The sequence below is a fragment of the Apium graveolens genome, chromosome 6, assembly GCF_009905375.1.
Source record: "Apium graveolens cultivar Ventura chromosome 6, ASM990537v1, whole genome shotgun sequence".
Classification (NCBI taxonomy): Eukaryota; Viridiplantae; Streptophyta; class Magnoliopsida; order Apiales; family Apiaceae; genus Apium; species Apium graveolens.
Window position 1 is genome coordinate 12,008,169 of NC_133652.1, and position 12,383 is coordinate 12,020,551.

The following is a 12,383-nucleotide window of genomic DNA, read 5'->3' on the forward strand; positions in this document are numbered from 1 at the left end:
TAGGAGGCACCGGCCTCTGTGACATTTTAGCCACTGAACTTGACAGGCAAGTACATATACATTGGTTGGAGAAATTCATGTATGCATGCACAACTTAAACCTATATTCTCAAAAAACAATTAACCGCTTTCTAAGTATATAAATTAAAACAGAGCTCCGTATAGTATTTATTAATTTCACTAACTGCTAGCAAAATAGATAACTCAGACAAATAAAAAATAAAGGAAGTCTAAATAATAAATTCGATGAATAACTCACTGACTTAAGGCCGCATCTTAGCATCTTTCATCATTTTGTCAAGTACTAGTTTGCGCAAGCCTTTAGGAGTATATATCAAGCCCCTTACTTGCACGGGACTTTTTATAGAAATACGAACGCGGCAGCAACAAGATCTTCATTATTCAATTCCATGTCATTGATTATGTCCCACAACTGTTTCACAGTAACCGGAAGTTTCTCATTATCGAACATCTCTTTAAAAGCTCCAGCCAAGATGCCAATAGAGTCATCCAACTTTGAAGTTTGTTCATCATCAATTTTTGTTTTTTTTGCCTTGGTTTGATACTAACTTTGGGACTTCGTAATAGACACCAGAACATTATTAGTGGATACACTATCATCAATGTCAGTTACCAAATTTTGTCGCCTCATCTTTGTTGTCGTGACAACAGATTCACCAGTTGCTCTATCAATTCCAAACATCTCCACCATTTCATGATAATGTCTAAATGATTTTTTCATCCACTCCCCAACTTCTGTTTTAGCCTAACATACAAATACCAATGTCAAGAATCTGGACCCATATATTAAAGTCTATTTATAAATGAATCTAGTATAGGTATTAACTTCTGCAAAGCAACGACTTACAATAGGAGACTTTCAACAGGGGGAACATAATTATGCATATTGGACTTGTTGATGCACTAACTGTCCATTAACATAATATCTTAACCTACTATATACAATAAAAAATCCTTATGCTGCATATCAAGTAACACCACTTAGCACAGCAGAAGCACAAATGACAACCTATGATTTCATTTGAATTAATATGATTTCATACCCAAGATGCAAAGCCAAGAACATAGGTCTGTAATCTGCCTCACCGATGCTATATCTCATCCTAAATTAGGTTGTTTCCTCTATAATCTAGTAGCAAATAGCACATCATTTATGTAATTTTAACCATTCAGATATTGGTAGATAATACGTGAAAACAAAAATAATACACAATTGTATCAGCAACAATATGACTGGTTATATATACACCATAAAACTATTTCCGACATGTCTACAAAATAATACAAAATTATTGAAAGTGTGTATCATTTGTTCATGTACTGGTCTCAAGTGCGCAAAACAAAAAATAAATTCATTAGATAAATAAATATTAAAAATGATGCCAACCAAGAACAAAGGGCAAGAACTCCAATTCCGTAATATTTCCCTAATGTTATTGGTGGTATAATCAGCTTATTCATATATGTTACCACAAACCTGAAATAATTAAACTTCAAAACATAAATTAATAACTAAAAACATCATACAACGATAAATTACCTCAATTAGTTATTTCCAAACCTCAGCCTCCGCCGTCCAATTTTGCTTAATAGGATCCCAACCAAAACCACTAAGAATTTTTTTTATATTTTTCATCCTATTTCGTATCTTTTGCTTGTCTAAAAAACTTTTTGGGAATTTTTCTTGAAGATCTTTCACAATGTTGGTGAATGCTTCTTGTGTGAATTGCCCATTTATTTTATGCCCTGAAACATGTTCATGGTGATAGGACAGAATCAAAGCATCATCCATGGGAGTCGTCCACGTACAATGATTTTCAATTTTTCTTTTGTTTGACATCTGTGATAAAAAGTTATTAATATTAATTGAACTCATATACATATATAAGTATACAAACGCCTAATAGGAACTGAAAATCATACAGAAAGAGGGAGAGAGAGGGAGAGAGGAAGATAGGGAGAAAGAGAGAGATAGAGAGAGGGAGGGAGATAGATAAAGGAAGACGGTGAGAGAGATTGAGAGAGAGAAAAAGAGAGATAAAGGCGAGAGAAAGAGAGAGATAGAGATTAGGGGAGGAATAGAGAGCAAACCTTGAGATGCTCACGTCGATGGCGAGCGGGAGGAGTGGAGTGAGGAGAAGCACCGAGTGTGAGGCGTGAAATTGGGGAGAAATGACAAACGAATATAACACCCCGATTTGGAGTGTTGGAAATGACGGGTTTTGTCACAAAAAAATAAACCCTTCATTAAACCCTTCACAGCCCAACCCTCCTTAAAAAAATATTTCCTAAATATGGTTTTTAAAAACCCACCCCAGCCCCTGATCCAAACAAGGCCTTTAACAAGGCCTTATTTTCATATTTCTTGTCCTCTAAGTTATAATGAACAAGGATGAATACAGTTGGATAAAAGATGTATATCATAATTATACGATACAATTCAGGGGCGGACCTAAACTTTAAAGTTGCCCGGGGCTGAGTTTTATTTTCTTCTTCATGTGTTTAGTATAGATTATGTTTCACCTAAAATGAGTACAAGCTACACCCATGAATTAGTTTTATTGAAATTAAATATTTTATTATATTTTTTTTTGCAGATATAAATTTTCAAATGCATATAGTTATTGTAGCATAATAACAATTTCTTCAAAAAATATTTTGCTTTTAATGTTCTCAATTTTAAAAGGGGTAATATCATTTTCCTCAAAATAAAAAAATTCAATATAACTTGTTTGACTGAAAAATGAGTAATTAAAAAAATAATATAATTCAAAAGTATATTTTTTGAATTAAGCCAACAATATAGTAAAAATAAATATTTGCTGATATTAAATTTTAAGATATAATATACGTAGAGGGTTATATTTTTATTAACCACATATTATTGTTTTCTTTTAATTATTTATGAACTTATACAGTTATACTCTTAATATATATATATATATAATTAGAATTTATTATTTACATTGATATTAAGTAAAGTATTGATTAAAAATTATATCAAAACCCTGTTACATGAATTTTAAATTAGTGTTCTCTACAAAGTCTCCGTTTTGGAGTGCTGTTGAAAACTGTTGTGCTTCTCTACAAAGTCTCCGTTTAGGAGTGCTGTTGAAAACTGTTGTGCCGTGGTGAGGATAAGGGCTGGTGGAAAAAGTGGTGTCAGGAAAATTAGATGACTGTTTGGTATTTTTTTTAATTTATGCATATTTTGAGACATAATATATAAAATTAATATTTTTGAGAAGGTTTGATGGTGAAACTGATAGTTACTTCCTGCAAAACCTGAAAACATCTTTTTAAAAAGCACGGGGACATACTTTTGTTAACAGCCGCTTTTAGACAAAAACGCTTTTCCACACAACAGTTTTTAGAATTTGTCAAACACGTTTCTTATAATTTTTCAGCAAAAAACTGCTGTAACTGTCTACAACAGCACTACCAAACGGGGCCAAACTAAACAAACACCAACAAAATTGCAATTTGTATAAAGGTAATTTTAAATTAGTATTACTAGTTGGTAACCCGTGCCAAGCACGAGCCCGAAATTAAAAAATAATAGTATCACATTATTATTTGCATAAAACTGAAACTCTTAATCCATATAAAATACAAATTTAAATATAAAATATAAAATGCTTTTTAAAATATGTAGTTATAAAAATCGAAATTTGTATCTCTAAAATTTCGTCGTATAGTTCTAGTTATGCATGCATCTAATTATTTACTTATATAAATATGACATGTTAACTTACTAATACGATTATTTTAAAGTAAATTGACGCTGGGATGTTCAACAACAAATAAAAATTTAAGGAAAATAAAATTTACAAAGAGTGAAAGTTAATTTTTGTCGGTTGAGATTTTATTACATAAAATTTTAAAAATAGTTGTTTAATTTTCTAGTGAGTACCGAGATTTGGGACCTAAACATGGTTTTGTTTATTAGTATAGATAGTTGATAACTCGTGTGAAACACGGGACCGAGACTAAAAATATTGAATTAATATTTGTAGAGAATTATTCATAATCCGTGCGAAACACGAATTAAAATTATTATATTAATATCAAATATTAAATTGGTACTTGCAAAAAATAGTTATGTAGTTAAAAAGAATCGAATCAGTTATGAAATTTTCCACTATAATTCTAGTTTTGCATTGTTTTATTTGATATAAAAAAATCTAACATATTCGTTTTATTTTTGTGAAACGGATTGTATCTCTATCTTATGAACCAAATATTTGTTCCTTAGAAAATTAAATATTAATTAATATAATTTGATAATTATCTTATAATTAGCCTTTTCAATACAGTTTATTTAATATTAATTAATTATTGATAAAAAATAATTTACAAATTAAAAGTAAATAGATGTTATTAAACTTAATTTAATATTAATAAATATAATCTAAATACAGACCATAAATTTGTTAACGTTAAAATATATTTTTTTAATTTAAATTTAAAGTATATAAACGTTGTGATAGACAGTAACAAATACGATCGTTAAATCAATAATTTTCAGTTTATAAGTTAATAAATGATAATAAAGTGATTTGCTATTACTAAATTATTTTTAAAATAATCCTACAGAAAATAAAGTTTACAGAGAATAGAAGTCAATTCGTGTTATTAGTTTACTTTGTAGTTAGTAGCTTTTCAAAATAAAAGTAAAAATAGTTTATTTTACTTAATTTAACGTAACTTAATATATTTTAATATAATTTATAAATAAATAAAGTTTATATAAAATATAAGTCAATTCGTGTTAGTAGTTTGTAGTTTTTCTAAAATTAAAAATAAATATAAGTTATTTTACTTAATTTAATGTAACTTAATTTTTTTTAATATAATTTACAAATCTTTTAATAAATATTTTTATTTTATAAATTATGGATGAACATTAACTAAAAATAAAATAAAATTTACAAAAAATAGAAGTCGAGTTGTGTTAAAAATAAATTTGATAGTGAAAAAAAGTATAATACCAAATTATACATGATTTCGCTTATTAATAAAGAGTATAGATAGATTAAAGTAAGTTAACAAACATAAAATATGTCGTATTTAAGTTAGTTGGTATGAATTTGATTTTTGCAATTAATCAAGATACATCTATAGAATTATAATTACTATACTTAAATATAAGCTTGCAAATCATTATCCTTAGAGTTGTTCGCGAACCGAGCCGTTTGCGAACAAGCTCGAGTTCGGCTCTTTAAGGGCTCGGTTTGGCTCGGTTCGTTAAAGGCTCGAGCTCGAGCTCGAACACAAAAATGTGTTAGTTAAGAAAACGAGCATGAGCCGAGCTTTTGACATGTTCGGCTCGAGCTCGGCTCGGCTCGAAAAAAAATTAAAAAAAAATATTTTATATATATTTAATTATTATGAATTTTATTCAGATTTTTTTATAAATATTTTTAAATTATTGAACTATACGAATGTCAAAATATATATTTTAGTAATTTGAAAAAATTCAGATATTAAAAATAAATTTTAAAATTTGATATTTTAATAATTAACAAGTGATTTGACTACTACTTGTAACTAGTATTTATTTCCTGATCGGTGTTTCAATTTTTTGAAATTATTTATAAATGATCCAACCGTACGGATGTCGAGATCTATATATTTAAGTGATATAATAAAAAATTTAGAAAAAATAAATATATTTGGTTTGCTATTTTAACAGTTAACTAATAGTTTGACTAATACTTCTCCCATATTAATGTTTCGATTTTTTAAAAAATATTTATGAATGATCCAACCGTACGGATGTTAATATCTATATATTTTAGTGATATGACAAAATTTTTAGAAAAAAATAAATGTATTTGATTTGTTATTTTAACAGTCAATAGGTGTTTTGACATTTACTTGTAATTAGTGTTTAGTCTCACATTAATGTTTCAATTTTTAAAAAATATTTATGAATGATCCAACCGTACGGATGTTAATATTTATATATATATATTTTAGTGACATGATAAAAATTTTAGAAAAAAATAAATTTATTTTGTTTGTTATTTTTACAATCAACCAATTGTTTGAACAGTACTTAGAACTAGTGTTTAGTCTCATATTAATGTTTCAATTTTTTTAAAAATATTTATGAATGATCCAACCGTACGGATGTTTAGATCTATATATTTTAGTGACATGACAAAAGTTTTAGAAAAAAATAAATGTATTTGGTTTGTTATTTTAACAGTCAAACGGTGTTTTGACCTATACTTGTAACTAGTGTTTAGTCTCGTATTAATGTTTTGATTTTTTAAAAAATATTTATAGATGATCCAACCGTACGGATGTTAATATCTATATATTTTAGTGACATGATAAAAAATTTAGAAAAAAATAAATTTATTTTGTTTGTTATTTTGACAATTAACCACTTGTTTGAACAATACTTGTAACTAGTGTTTAGTCTCGTATTCATGTTTTAATTTTTTTAAAAATATTTATAGATGATCCAACCGTACGGATGTTAAGATATATATATTTTAGTGATATGACAAAAAATTTAGAAAAAAATAAATGTATTTGATTTGTTATTTTGACAGTCAACCAGTGTTTTGACTTGTACTTGTAATTAGTGTTTAGTATCGTATTAATGTTTCGATTTTTTTAAAAATATTTATGAATGATCCAACCGTACGGATGTTAGGATCAATATATTTTAGTGATATGACAAAATTTTTAGAAAAAAATAAAAGTATTTGGTTTGTTATTTTAAAAGTCAACCGGTGTTTTGACCAGATTTTTTTAATTTAGCTCGGCTCGGCTCGACTCGTTTTAATGGAGAAAGCTCGTGTTCGGCTCGTGTTCGGCTCGTGTTCGGCTCGTGTTCGGCTCGGTTCGACTCGGCTCGATTTTGTTCGATAAAATCTCGTGTTCGGCTCGTTCGTTAAAGAGCTCGAGCTCGAACACAGGTTTTTGTTCGTTAAGAAAGCTCGGCTCGGCTCGTCAGAAAAAAAATTAAAGCTCGGCTCGGTTCGATTAAAACTCGGTTTAGCTCGATTCGTGAACAACTCTAATCCTGTCTACAAAAAGCAGAAAAGACCAAGTTCTTCAAAGATAATTACAGGGGTTAAATCTAGTTTAGGAGAAGATTTTAGGGATTAATTCTAAATACTGGTGAATGCACTAGTTTGTGTCAAGATCTATTTTGTAACTAGTATTTATTTCCTGATCGGTGTTTCGATTTTTTGAAATTATTTATAAATGATCCAACCGTACGGATGTGAAGATCTATATATTTAAGTGATATAATAAAAAATTTAGAAAAAATAAATATATTTGGTTTGCTATTTTTAACTAGTAGTACTAGCAAAAAAAAATATTTATGAATGATCCAACCGTATGGATGTTAATATCTATATATTTTAGTGATATGACAAAATTTTTAGAAAAAAATAAATGTATTTAATTTGTTATTTTAATAGTCAACAGGTTTTTGACCATTACTTGTAATTAGTGTTTAGTCTCACATTAATGTTTCAATTTTTAAAAAATATTTATGAATGATCCAACCGTACGGATGTTAATATCTATATATTTTATTGACATGATAAAAAATTTAGAAAAAAAATAAATTTATTTTGTTTGGTATTTTGACAATCAACCAATTGTTTGAACAATACTTAGAACTAGTGTTTAGTCTCATATTAATGTTTCAATTTTTTTAAAAATATTTATGAATGATCCAACCGTACGGATGTTTAGATCTATATATTTTAGTGACATGACAAAAGTTTTAGAAAAAAATAAATGTATTTGGTTTGTTATTTTAACAGTCAACCGATGTTTTGACCTGTAATTGTAACCAGTGTTTAGTCTCGTATTAATGTTTTGATTTTAAAAAAAATATTTATAGATGATCCAACCGTACGGATTTTAATATCTATATATTTTAGTGACATGATAAAAATTTTAGAAAAAAATAAATTTATTTTGTTTGTTTTTTTGACAATCAACCACTTGTTTGAACAATACTTAGAACTAGTGTTTAGTCTCATATTAATGTTTCAATTTTTTTAAAAATATTTATGAATGATCAAACCGTACGGATGTTTAGATCTATATATTTTAGTGACATGACAAAAGTTTTAGAAAAAAATAAATGTATTTGGTTTGTTATTTTAACAGTCAACCGATGTTTTGACCTGTACTTGTAACCAGTGTTTAGTCTCGTATTAATGTTTTGATTTTAAAAAAAATATTTATAGATGATCCAACCGTACGGATGTTAATATCTATATATTTTAGTGACATGATAAAAATTTTAGAAAAAAATAAATTTATTTTGTTTGTTATTTTGACAATCAACCACTTGTTTGAACAGTACTTGTAACTAGTGTTTAGTCTCGTATTCATGTTTTAATTTTTTTAAAAATATTTATTGATGATCCAACCGTACGGATGTTAAGATCTATATATTTTAGTGATATGACAAAAAATTTAGAAAAAAATAAATGTATTTGATTTGTTATTTTAACAGTTAACCAGTGTTTTGACTTGTACTTGCAATTAGTGTATAGTATCGTATTAATGTTTTGATTTTTTTAAAAATATTTATGAATGATCCAACCGTATGGATGTTAAGATCAATATATTTTAGTGATATGACAAAAATTTTAGAAAAAAATAAAAGTATTTGGTTTGTTATTTTAAAAGTCAACCGGTGTTTTGACCAGATTTTTTTAATTCAGCTCGGCTCGGCTTGGCTCGGCTCGGCTCGTTTTAATGGAGAAAGATCGTGTTTGGCTCGTGTTCGGCTCGGTTCGACTCGACTCGACTCGATTTTGTTCGATAAAAGCTCGTGTTCGGCTCGTTCGTTAACAAGCTCGAGCTCGAACACAGGTTTTTGTTCGTTAAGAAAGCTCGGCTCGGCTCGGCTCCTCAGAAAAAAAATTAAAGCTCGGCTCGGTAGGATTAAAACTCGGCTCAGCTCGGTTCGTGAACAGCTCTAATCCTGTCAACAAAAAGCAGAAAAGACCAAGTTCTTCAAAGAGAATTACAGGGGCTAAATCTAGTTAAGGAGAAGATCTTAAGGGTTAATTCTAAATACTGGTGAAGGCTGCCCGGGTTTGAACCCACCTCAGCCGAAGGGACGGTCCGCCCCTGGATACATATTCATATAAATACGCAGGAACATTAATATGGCTATATTAAGAGGTTCAATTCGACTAGCACTATACATCAAGCTTGCTAATAGTGGTTGGACGAGCACCAATTACTGAAATCTAGTTATTGGATACTGGTAAATGACTCAAAATGTGCTGATCGTGCAAGTAACAGAGTCAAAATCCTAGAGAATTCCACCAGACTTTATCCAGGCCATTTGTCAGGGATGAGAAAACAGACCAACACTTGAGTAAATTTTATACCCGAGAGAAACTCACTTTTAATTACTATTGGGCATCCATGCACCGTAATGATTCACCGGAACTCGACAATTCATTCCAAACACTCAACAAACTAGGAATGTTATTCGGTTCGAGCAAGTCAATTTTTGATCCGAGCGTAATTCGAGTCGAGTTTATTTGATTCGAGCCGAGTCGGCTCGTTTAACTAATTGAGTCTAAACCTCTACCCGAACTTTGACTCGTTTCATTTCACGAGTCAAGTCGAATTGGATCGGTTAGATAAACGAGCTGGTTTTAACAAGTCGGGCGAGTCAGCTCATTTGATTTTACACTTAATCGAGTCTAAAACGTTACCCGAACTCGGCTCATTTAATTTCACAAGTCGAGTCGAGTCGAACTGGTTCGTTTTTGTTTAGCTAAACAAGTCGGAACCTCTAACCAAATTCGAGCTCGTTTAACGAAGCGAGTCAAGCCGAGTCCAGGGCTAACTTGCTAGCCGCACGAATTGAAATTACAGCCCTACCACAAACGACCATCCATTCCAGCAGTCATATCTCAACATTAGCAGTTGAACTTTAATCTGTAGATGCACGAACTTGTTTTTTCAGCTATGAATCACGAGCAAAATCAGTTATTCCAATGAGATTCTCTCGAAGTGTTGTATCAAGTTACCCTAACAACAGACACTCATTCTGTTTACTTACCAAGAAAACAGTTTAAACACTCATATGATTTGGTAGAAAAAGTCTTCAGTATATATGCCATTTATGCCATTGAATGGTCAGTGTTCAGAGAATAAAATTTAAATTTATTGTGGAGATCCAGTGATATGTAAATGTATCTCTCTTGAATCTTTCACTCTGTGCATGGTTACTGAATCTCTCTAGAAATGAATTATAAGTTAGAATCAACTTATGTAATATCAACTCGTGAATTTATGAGCGCAACTGAATATCCATCATATACATTGTTGATTGACTCTGACAAATCTCTTCAAGTGTTGTGTTGAAAGTCTTGAACCCATTCTTCATAGATTTTCTTTAGATTTCATTATAAAGTAGAAACTTATCATTTAATCAATCATCCGCTAAACAGTACTGAACCCAGTTTTAAATGGATGAAGAATATTCATGTGATGCTTACAAGACATCTTTGCTCAATTTTAACAAACCCTCCTTCCCGAATATCTCTAGTAGTTTGGGAGATCCTGTAATAGTCTTGATTATGTACTAACATTTTTCATTATGAATACTAACGCAATGATGAGTCTCCATAATGAATAAATTTACCCTTCAAAGATACCTTTCCGTGGGTGAGGACATTTTGATATTTATCTCCAACCGTGGACCATGTCAGCAACTCCCTTCATATTTTTTTTAATCTTAGCCGTTGGATAGTACATTACCCTTAAAGCTGGAAAATAATCTTCTTACTAGATCAAAAGATAATTATCAATATTACTTGCTGAATGATAAGTCAAACACTCCACCTCTAAATTAGTATTTACTGTACCGTTAAGATGAAACTTGAACTTTTTTACTTGAAAAATTGAGATTCGAAAAATGAAAGGAAAGTTTCCTCGAACTAACATGATTACTTCTTCGATACTAACCTTTATTAATGCGTGGTATATATATACACAACGATATGGTCAATCGAAAATAACGAATACAAAGCGCAATGACGAGTTTTTATACAATTTAGATTTAAGCTCTAGATAACTATTCAAGCTTAAAATGGTCCGAGTCATTTCGAGACCCCAAAATGAGGTTCTACTTTAAACGACTAAAAATGATTATCTACCAGATTTCTCAAGCTTCTAGTTGGCTCGCGGTCAAGATATGATTATTTCTGTTTGCAGTTCTTTGTGCAGTGGAACTTAACGATGACGAAATCAACTATGACCGACCCAACAACGACCAAACCAACGACGGCGATCCAATGAATGTTTCTCGATTGGTCACAACAACACGACCCGATGATCGTTTTTTGATCGAAGCGACAAAGATAACAACAACGAGAAACTATTTTCTTATGAAAACGACAACAACAACGTTTTAAAACAATGTTTCTCAATTGAAAATGACAACAACGACAACCCGATACTCGTTTTTCGATTAGACGATAAGGATGACTAAAAGAAAATTATTTAAATATCAACCTCCTAGTTAAGGGCTCTTTTTCAAATATCTTGGATCAAGTTAAATGAAATTCCAATCAAAACGTTTCTCTTATTTACGTATATCTTCATGATACGTGTTCCCCACTGTCGCAAATATAAGATACATGATTTGTTATAACGTATTTAAATATAATTAAAAGGCATTTTGGATCATCTTATGCTTTTGAGTATTTTGGGCACTTGTTCCTAATTTTGAAGTAATTAGGACCATTACCCAAAACCGGCCCATTATGACATAAAAAATATAATGCTTAATTCAGAATATTTATTTAGATGCGTGTTCTTGTCAATAAATTCTTAAAAAATATTTGATTAATTCAATTTTTAATATCTAATTTATTGCTATGAGTTATTTAAAATGATTTGAATTATAACTATGCTAATATATTAAATATTATTAAAATATTACAATTTATCAGATTTGTTTTTCAATTTATCCTTTATAAATTCTCGATATACCCATAAAACACTGATAGGTATCTCAACAAATTGATTTCTATTGAAATTTACAACCATGTTTAGGTTGAGCCGCCATAGCCACTTTCAACTAGGATTAGGCACGCATTATTGGAATTGGATGGTATAAATTGTATACAAAAAAAATAATTTGAAGCGAGGAGCAGGTATCATTGTAAAACAAGTACGAGGTTCTTAGTAAATTAATAACATACTTAATCACTATAATCATGTTACCAGATCCACATTGATTATGATTCATTCCCAGTTTCGTGCATAAATATGCACATTTTCTAGCACTTCATAACCAAGTCCAAGGAACTAAACAACAGCTTATCTAAACTCTCATTCTAA

General features: G+C 29.9%; 1 long non-coding RNA gene across 1 annotated transcript; it reads right to left on the bottom strand.

The window, feature by feature from the left end:
• Positions 1-598: 598 nt before the first annotated feature.
• On the bottom strand, positions 599-2,346 carry LOC141668566 (uncharacterized). The gene is made up of 3 exons (XR_012553086.1): positions 2,112-2,346; positions 1,561-1,860; positions 599-765 (listed from the first exon to the last, which is right to left on the bottom strand). It is a non-coding gene; the product is annotated as an uncharacterized LOC141668566 (long non-coding RNA).
• Positions 2,347-12,383: the final 10,037 nt, after the last annotated feature.